Source organism: Acanthaster planci, linkage group LG04 (genome assembly GCF_054643075.1).
Source record: "Acanthaster planci isolate LZ-2023a linkage group LG04, COTS_SCS, whole genome shotgun sequence".
NCBI classification, from domain to species: Eukaryota; Metazoa; Echinodermata; class Asteroidea; order Valvatida; family Acanthasteridae; genus Acanthaster; species Acanthaster planci.
This window is the reverse complement of record NC_141780.1, coordinates 15698836-15707598: the sequence shown is the minus strand read 5'-3', so window position 1 is coordinate 15707598 and position 8763 is coordinate 15698836.

The window sequence follows — 8763 nt, the reverse complement described above, 5'->3', positions numbered from 1 at the left end:
TACACGCATAAGGCTGATATATTCCTGCCTGAGAAAAATTCCAGTAAACAATTTTCTCGTTGTCAAACCCTTTTTTGCCAAGGCAATTTTGGGCAATCCAATCACGCAGAGCTATTTCCTACTTCGGGACGTGCCTCTAATCGGAATTACTGGCCGCCGGGCCCCCGTAAACGTAAAACCCCATCCACAGCAACTACACTAAGTGTTTTCCTTTCCCCTCTGTGTATGTGTGTGTATGTGGCTCACTCTCCATGTCTTGCCGGTGTAACCTCAGGGTGGAATCATCGTTTCGCGTCAGCCAGCGTCTCTCATCTTGTTACCGGGCTGGCGGGCTGCCTTGGCCCCGTGCCCCGGGCGCTTGTTCCCCGCTTAAAGCTCCTCTCCAGCCGTCCCACAACGCCGTGCAAACACAAGAGGAAGAAGGGGGAGAAATAGACTTTAGCCGCGTCAAAACCTCGACAGCAGCTCTTAATCAAATTAGCCGCTTTTTCAAACACGCAGACACAACTGGGGAAAACACGAAGCTTACAGCGGTGCTCAGCACGGGTACAGATAGCTTACAGGGACGATCGTGGGATGACGCGGCCGGCTGTGGACTTAAACCAGAGCACAGCAGTCATGACACAAGATGACGCGTCCTTCCGCATCATGTTTTGGACTTATGTCCAATGTCTTCTCGGTGTTTGCTCTCCATAAAAGAACAGCACATGTCAACTTACATTTTGCTCTGGGGAGAACTTGAAAAGATTGAAACTGAGCAAGTAATTCCATACTTAAGTGCGGATTCACTCGACGAAGCCGATAAATCAGAGTTATTCAAAGTATGGTCACGGTGTCCCAACTATGAAACTCGGACTCACATTAAGACTATGTTTCGTTGTCCAGCTTGAATATAAACTACAAAGCGATGCAAAGTTCTACGAACTGTTGAAGCACATGTATATTTTCTTTTATACTGCAAGCAGGTGCCTGCACTTCCTAACGAGTTAGACTAGCTACTGTCCAGTACGTATAGTCTCCAGACGTCGTATAGACGTCCTCCAAACATATAGGATTGCATGGTACCAGGTAATGATTCCGGAGAAATCCTGCCAGGTTTATGTAAATGAGGAAATTAGCATATATCCGTCCTACAATCCGACACCGTCACGTGACAAAACTTTAGAAGACAGACTGGATTAGCACCTTCTCTACTGAGTCATTTGCGCTCGCAACACACTGTCAGACATATGTACCTGCTTTTTATGGATAACCACTTCCATAATTACAGGGGAGAAACTTTTCTGAAGTTCTCCCGAGAGCCATGTGTTAGGCTGTCACGCGCACGAAAGGTTACATGTAAGCATCATCTCTATCCGGTTCGTAAGTGTGATTATATGTTATATTTTGTCAATATTCTGATCATGGTGCTACGCAGCCCTTCCATATTTCTCATCAGTGTGACGTCTCTTCAGTTTAAACCACACCCAAAGTGCACATGCACTGCACATGAAGTTACATGCATTGATCGCCGTTTACCTGGAAGCATGGAACCGGAAGTAAACGCGAAACTTCAGCGATCGTCCAATGGGAGCCCGCAAATCGTGGACGCGCGTCCGCCTTTGTGACAAAGTCACTTACGAACCGGATAGACGTTGGATCTTCTATTAATATGCAAATTAGATAGGCGCATGCGCACTACTACCATTGGTTGGCAAGCGCGGCCGTCAACACTGTCGACACTGTAGGACAGCTGCTCTGACCATGACCTAGCTCGATGAAGGTCAATTAAACCGTATTTCAGCCTTTGTCCAATATTTTAGCACGTCTTTCTCGAAACTAAGAGAAGTTTTTCGGTGCCATGAGATTGGAAAGTAACAACTCCTTGCCTTTAAGTTTGGGACTCATTCCAAACTATACCAGAGCAGAAACGGCGTGTATGTGTTGATAGTTGAGCGCGCGTGGAGATTGACGTCATAAATTTAACTTTGCCAACCAGTCCATAATGATGCAATGTATGGGGTGGAGAACCCCCCCCCCTGCCTTTGTGTTGGTCGTCGTTTGATCGGAATCTCAAGAATTCTATACAGACTTCCAGGGGGATGTGTTAGGTAACAATAGTCTGGAATGTGTATAGGATTGGACATGTGTGGGGGGGGGTACCCATCTGCCCCATATCGTGCACGGTATCATCCAGTGGTAGTAATGCGCATGCCTCTGCCTTATTTGTATATTTCATGGAAAGATCCATTGTACATGTGTAGAACTGAACCGACCACGGACCCCAGGAGCCTGATCCCCATCATAATTATGATAGGGACGGGGACCAGTCCACCTATATAATGAGCCAGTTCAGTTATACCCAGCAAGAAATGAGACCGAGGGGTACCCCCCCAACATGTCCAATCCCTATACACATTCCAGACTATTGTTACTTAACACATCCCCCAAGATGTCTGAAAGGAATTCCCCAGATTCCTGCGAGACAATGACCAGCACAAAGCAGAGGGGGGTTCTCTCTGTCTCATACCTTGCTGCATATGAGCTCAGTATTTCGATAGCGCATGTGCAAAATAAAGCGCGCCCGACGTCATTCGCACGCGCGTGCGAGATCAGGCCACAGGCGGACTTGCGCGCGTGTTTTGTTCCCGAATGACCTTGCTCTTTCTAAATACAGAATCTTTGCCAAAGCTAAAACTGCACGCGTAGAATAATGCATTGACAATCCAAAAGAACTGCATTTCGTGGCGCTCAAGTTATGGGATGCCTTTTAGCCCCTTAGTCTTAATCAGCAAACATTCCGTACTTCATCTATTCGTGGGAAATCCGAAAACAAGTGACACGGTTTGTGGCATTACCGCCTGCATTGCGATACCATCTTGTTGTTATGGCATTACATTCGGGAAGCTTACCTCGGGCATCTTGATTGATGATACGATGAGCTCGAGATTAGACCTACATGTTTTCTGCACTTGTCCGAATTGTGAGTTCTAACTCCCAACTCTGCAACCTTTTCATGGCCAAGTCCGCGGATTACCGCTAAGTAGCATAATGGCTTGCGAAGGAGCATGGTTAGACACTAAACTTTCAACGCGGGACCGGTTGAGAGTGTCATGAAAGTTGATACAGAGACCATCAGCTTTTATGCCGCTTGGTTTATGTTTGTGCATGAAAAAAATATCTCCCGAGAGCTTTTACCACTGATGCCTTGTCCTACAAGTGGCTGCTTAGTATGGCTGGCCGTCAGTATAAACGTCAGAGACAAATTCACAAAGTATTAAAAATCCCACGCAGTTATCAAAATGCCAAACGATAATACACACACTATACTCATGAAAAAAAGAATTTAGAATTAATGGGGCAAATGTACGAACATGTTCGAACGAATTCAGTGAGGTAAAATCGAAAACTAACAAAAGGGTGATTTTCTTCTGCACACTTTGGTCGCCCAAGCAAAATGTAGGCAAAGTGAGAGTGATCTATATGGCTCTGTTCAGAAGTCAGCCCTTGACCGTAGGAGCCAATTTAAAGGGTCCCAAATGAGCCCCCGTACGAATACTGCGACTCCTATTCTGCCTCCAGCATTCAATGGGGTCCGCAGAGGCTTCAAACAAGAGCAATACTCTTCAATGGAGGGACCAGAGACTTCAGAGGCCCCTTTAATTGTCCTCAGACAGCATCTCCGGCAGTGTTATTTGATTTTTTTTCTGTTGCTGCTTTTCTTTAAAATTCATGTTCATTATAGTCTGAACACAAAATCCCTATTACATGTATATACATCGAGTTGAAAGAGAGCAAACTTAACACCACTGTGTTATTGCCATAAGAACATTACGGTGTGTAGGCGACCGGTGCTGGAAAAACTGCACACACTTTGGTAACTCTACTCCAAGGGTGTGCCGATCAGCGTTTGTAATACACGTAACTTTCTTCTGCTTCGACACATGCATGTTTATGTTACCCTGTTTACGGACATTCCTTCGTTTTGTGCGTCGTTAAGAAAACTAGGTGGAAAAGTTCATTGCTCTCGCGAACTTTGAAAACTCTCTTTTATTAAAAATTAAAGCTGGATTTCTGTTCACGGGTTCCTTGACCTTTCCTCGTCCCTTGTCCACAAGGGGGTAACCTTGTTTAGACCTGACTTAGTCCACTCGAGGTTCGCACGGTCAGCATCACGTGGACCTCTAAGTCCCCACTACATGTATATACGTAGGTGTACAAGGTTGGTGCACCCATCAGGTTGTCTCCTCGCTTGCAGAAAACCAAAAGGGGTGGATATATGCGCCCCCACCCGAGAAGCCTCCGCTTTCATTAGTGCATGGAGATCATCAAGCAGTGGTTCAGTGCCGTTCGAAGCCCGACGGCACTCCCTTTTTTTCAGTCCAAAGACCCTGAACTTCGTCTCGACTCCTGCAACATTTCTGTCCATCTGCTCCTTTCCTTACTCAAGTTCCACTGACCCAATTGCTTTCATCAACTCAATAACAGACTCTGCAGCACAACAGACGCAGAGATCATAACATTCGGAGACATCAACAGCACATCTATCATCATTACAATTCAGCATACCAAATGACTAACTCTATACTTTTTATTTCAACCTGAAAAGTACTTAGCCCAATTGCCTCCACACCAATATTGAGTTACGGCACCATACCAGGCCAAGTTAGCGCCTCGCTATGTCCAGAAGTTAACAATGCAAATGTGAGTCCCCGTTCCCATTTAGAAGACTTACGTCATTATATGGATCATGCAATTTAGGCCACTCACGATTGGGGAATGGTTCAAATTGCCAGTAAGCTGAGGTGGTCTATCACTCCAATTGAATGTAAACGTAGGCCTATACGCATCAATATGCGACTGGTCTAACGAGGTAACAGCATGCTCCGAAGCCTGACATTCTGGTTTGTGTATCACGAGGCAAGCCTGATGAAGAGCGGTACGGACACTGATAAAGACCATTCCGTGAGATGACTTTTTTCAATGATCGAGGGGATCGATTGTTACTGGACTACCTAATCATATGTATACCTGTCTCCCTTCGATCGATTTACCGGGAAGCTTTGGCGGGCGGCAATCATGCATTCAACCGATGCAATGTGGGAAATTTCACAAACGCGCGTTATACATGCATCAAGGGGGTCGTGATTTTTGTATTACTTCTTTTAATTAATGGGAGTATCTTTGGAAGCACAGTCTCTGTTGTTTTTTAAATTTGAGATCGGTAAAATGGCCTTACAAAAAGGGCATGGCGACATTTTTTTATGAGGAATTCTTTGATTTGAAAGTCTCCTCATACCGTATATTCATACGCACCGTTTGGCAGGAGCGTTGAACCGGTAACAACTTTGCTGCCATGGTTTTAGATTTACAAAATAGCCACTGGTGGATTTCCAAGGGTTAGAGATTCTGGCAACTTGCGTTGTGCTGCATTATGTCCAGAAATAATTGTGTCTCTCTCGAAAAAGAACGCCGACGAAGTCCTTCTGCCGAAAAGTGCACAAATTCACGGTACCACACGCAGTTTAAGCGTTGACACAGTTTGCCAAATTGCAACCAAAATGCAAATTGCAACCCCGCAGCAGTTTTTTGGACCTAAGCACACTTCCCCCTTCGGAGTAGAATATAACGTAACAAACCAAAATTATTGTCTAAAGAATTAATTCTTGAATATACAATTTACATTGCATGCAATCATCAACGCACATTATAAAGCCATTTACTGCTAATATAGTGACCTCAGGCAGCGTTCAGGGAGGGGGTGGGTGTTAACCCCGCCCCGAGGTTTTGTCTAGACCCCACCCCCAAAATTGCTCTAAAACCGCTCCTGGTCGACCTGCCTCAATTCGTCGCATGAAAGAACTGAAGCTATTCTCTTAACATTTTCAATAAGTTAATTTCCACGCCCACTCAACAGTATACATTGTACTAACTTCTAAAGCTATAATCTTTTCTCAAGTTTAAACAATTAAGCCACCCTTGGGATTAGATAAAGCTACAACTTTTTCTGGAGCGAAAGCTACACCATCCTTACGATAAACAGTCGGCCCTTTCTGTATCGACAAAATATTTCAGGCAATTCTAACTTGACTTACCCATCGTTGGCAGATTAATCTCAACCAAACTTTCCCTAGCTGACCTATAAAAACTCTTTCGTCCAACGAGAAAATTCAGCAACGTTAAATCTTTGACATAAATAATTCACCTGCCGAAGATTGGCAAGGCTAAAAATATCATCTGCCGATTTTTCGAGATGAGCGCGGCGCGTAGGCTCCCCAACGGCAGCGGGATTTGTGACTCCATTTGTGCATTTGTGGGGGGGGGGCGGTATTCCAGCGAAGTCTGTGACGAGTCGCGTCGCCGTGGGCGATTGATCCTCAGCACGACAGGAGATCAGACCAGGCTGAGACATCTTGCCCAGTCCCGATGCACCCTTGGGACCAGGGTTCTCGTCCTCCGTCTCTCAACACGGCACCCGCATTATTGTCGGATGACTTTCACTTGATTCACCTAGAGTTTGTTTGGGGGTTTACCGGTAATCTTAATTCCATACTAAAACTCGTCAGTTGTGCACATTATAGCAGAGTCATCTTGATCGGAGTGGGGAGGGGCTGGCTTTGGACAAAAGGGCGCCTGGCATTCGCACAGAAGGTTTCAACGGACAACTTGCCTCCGCAAAATCGAAACAGTGGAAGGTGGGGGTGGCAATCTTTTGTGTGTGGCGATGCTGTTCAAGCGGACAATACAGAACAACAGGTGGCGTTATTTCGTCACCACAATGCTCGCTCGTGAGCAAAGTGCCATAGTGAACAAGAGCACTTGATACAAAATATCACATGCAGCAAGGTATGAGACGAAGAGAACCCCTCCTGCTTTGTGTTGGTCATTGTCTCGCAGGAATCTGGGGAATTCCTTTCAGACATCAGGGGGGGATGTGTTAAGTAACAATAATCTGGAATGTGTATAGGGATTGGACATGTTGGGGGGGTACCCCTCGGTCTCATTTCTTGCTGGGTATACAAAATACGGTGAGGACGCAGATCCGTATCTAACGCCCCTGTCACATGTATTTCAAGCCGTCTTGTGACTTGATGGGAAGTGGGCAGTGAGGCCCAGCCCGTGTATATTTGGTAGCATGGCTTGTGTCTCCTCTTTGTGCCCCGTCCGACACCAGTCGGCTTCCAGCTTTTCCTCTCGAACATTTCTTTCCTATAGACTCGCACATTTCCCGCCTCCCGTCGATTTCATTTCCGAAAAAATAAAACCCGCCACATATTGATATATGGAGAGGCCAGTGTATTTCTCCCAGTCACAGTGGATGCAGAATCTGATAATGGCAAGGGCAAAAGACCTTGCAAGACACAACTCTAAACACTGCAATGTGACCTCACTTTGCAGTGTGCAAAAATGCCCAACCAGTAAACGGCACACACAAGCTCCACACCCAAACCATCTTCCCCTAAACAAATCGTTACTTACTTACTCTTCTGAACCGGGAACACTTCAAGAAAATTAATGCAGTCCGCAAGAAGTCAGCACCCATCTCGCAAATAAGACCGGGACATCGACGCGGTATCGGGTTTTAAAAAGCAATGGCAGAAGTCACTGTGAAAAAGGCTTCACCTTTCAACAAATGTGTCGAGGGCAGTTTCAAAATAATGAGATCACACTTTTTATCTGAAGTAAAAAAAAATGAAGTTGTACTTTGAACGTACCAACTTTACAAAAAAACGCGTGTTCGTCCAGCATTTTGATGGATAATGAAGTCACATAAGTTTTCTTTACTGCAATTGGCCTTGACATCATTGTATGATTAGTACGTGGATAGCAATTACATGCAAAGGTAATAACACTTTGATGAGGTGGTAGATTGGAGGGAGCATTTCATTTTCACTGAACGAAACTAATCCAATGCACGTAATGTAAAATATTCATCACATGGTCATTTACGTATTTGCTTATACACAATGGCTGAATATAGGCCTATCCTGTTTTTACAGGTAGAAGTTTCACTTCTGTTGCATAAAATCGCAACAAGGAGTTGCAAAGTTTATATTAGTGAATGCTACAACAGACGTGGCTTTCAAATTGCTCTCATCGTTTCAAAACGTGTTTAATTTGCTTCTGTCTGCTAGAAGCATCAGTTTCCCTTCAGAGATCGGAAATTTCTTCACCTATCTGCAGACGGAACGGTGACGTATCCCCCGCCATTTTTGTCTACAAGAGCCCCGACGTTGGCTTCTGCGCGCGTAACGTTCCATATATGGTCACTGACACGTGATGACCACTCACCAATCAGACGGTGTGGGTACAAACCAACAAAAGGATGGCAGAAGCAAAATATAAGTACGGAGACCTGGAGACATCAGGGGATATTTTATGCTTTCTATTTGAGGACTCGCATGGCAAGGAGAGAGCACACAAGTGATAGCCATCGCATTCGTACGCCATCCGTCGTTACATGTAACCACATTATGGTACATACGTACATGCGATTGAAAAGAAAGAAAATACGTATTTAGATCTTCATTCGTAAAAAAAGAGCCCTTTTGATGACATTTCAGGGGATGGGGGGAGACCGATCACGACTGGACCACCGTATCATCCGTGTCTCCGAACATCGTTTTACCACGAAAAACAAGAACCAAAAAAAATAGATATAAAATATCGGCGACCTTTACAGACGTTTCGCTCGAGAAGACAAACCATCAACATTATTATCCAGACAATAAATTATTCACGCGTGCAGGACTAATCAAGCTAAAAAGACACGCTATACGTCAT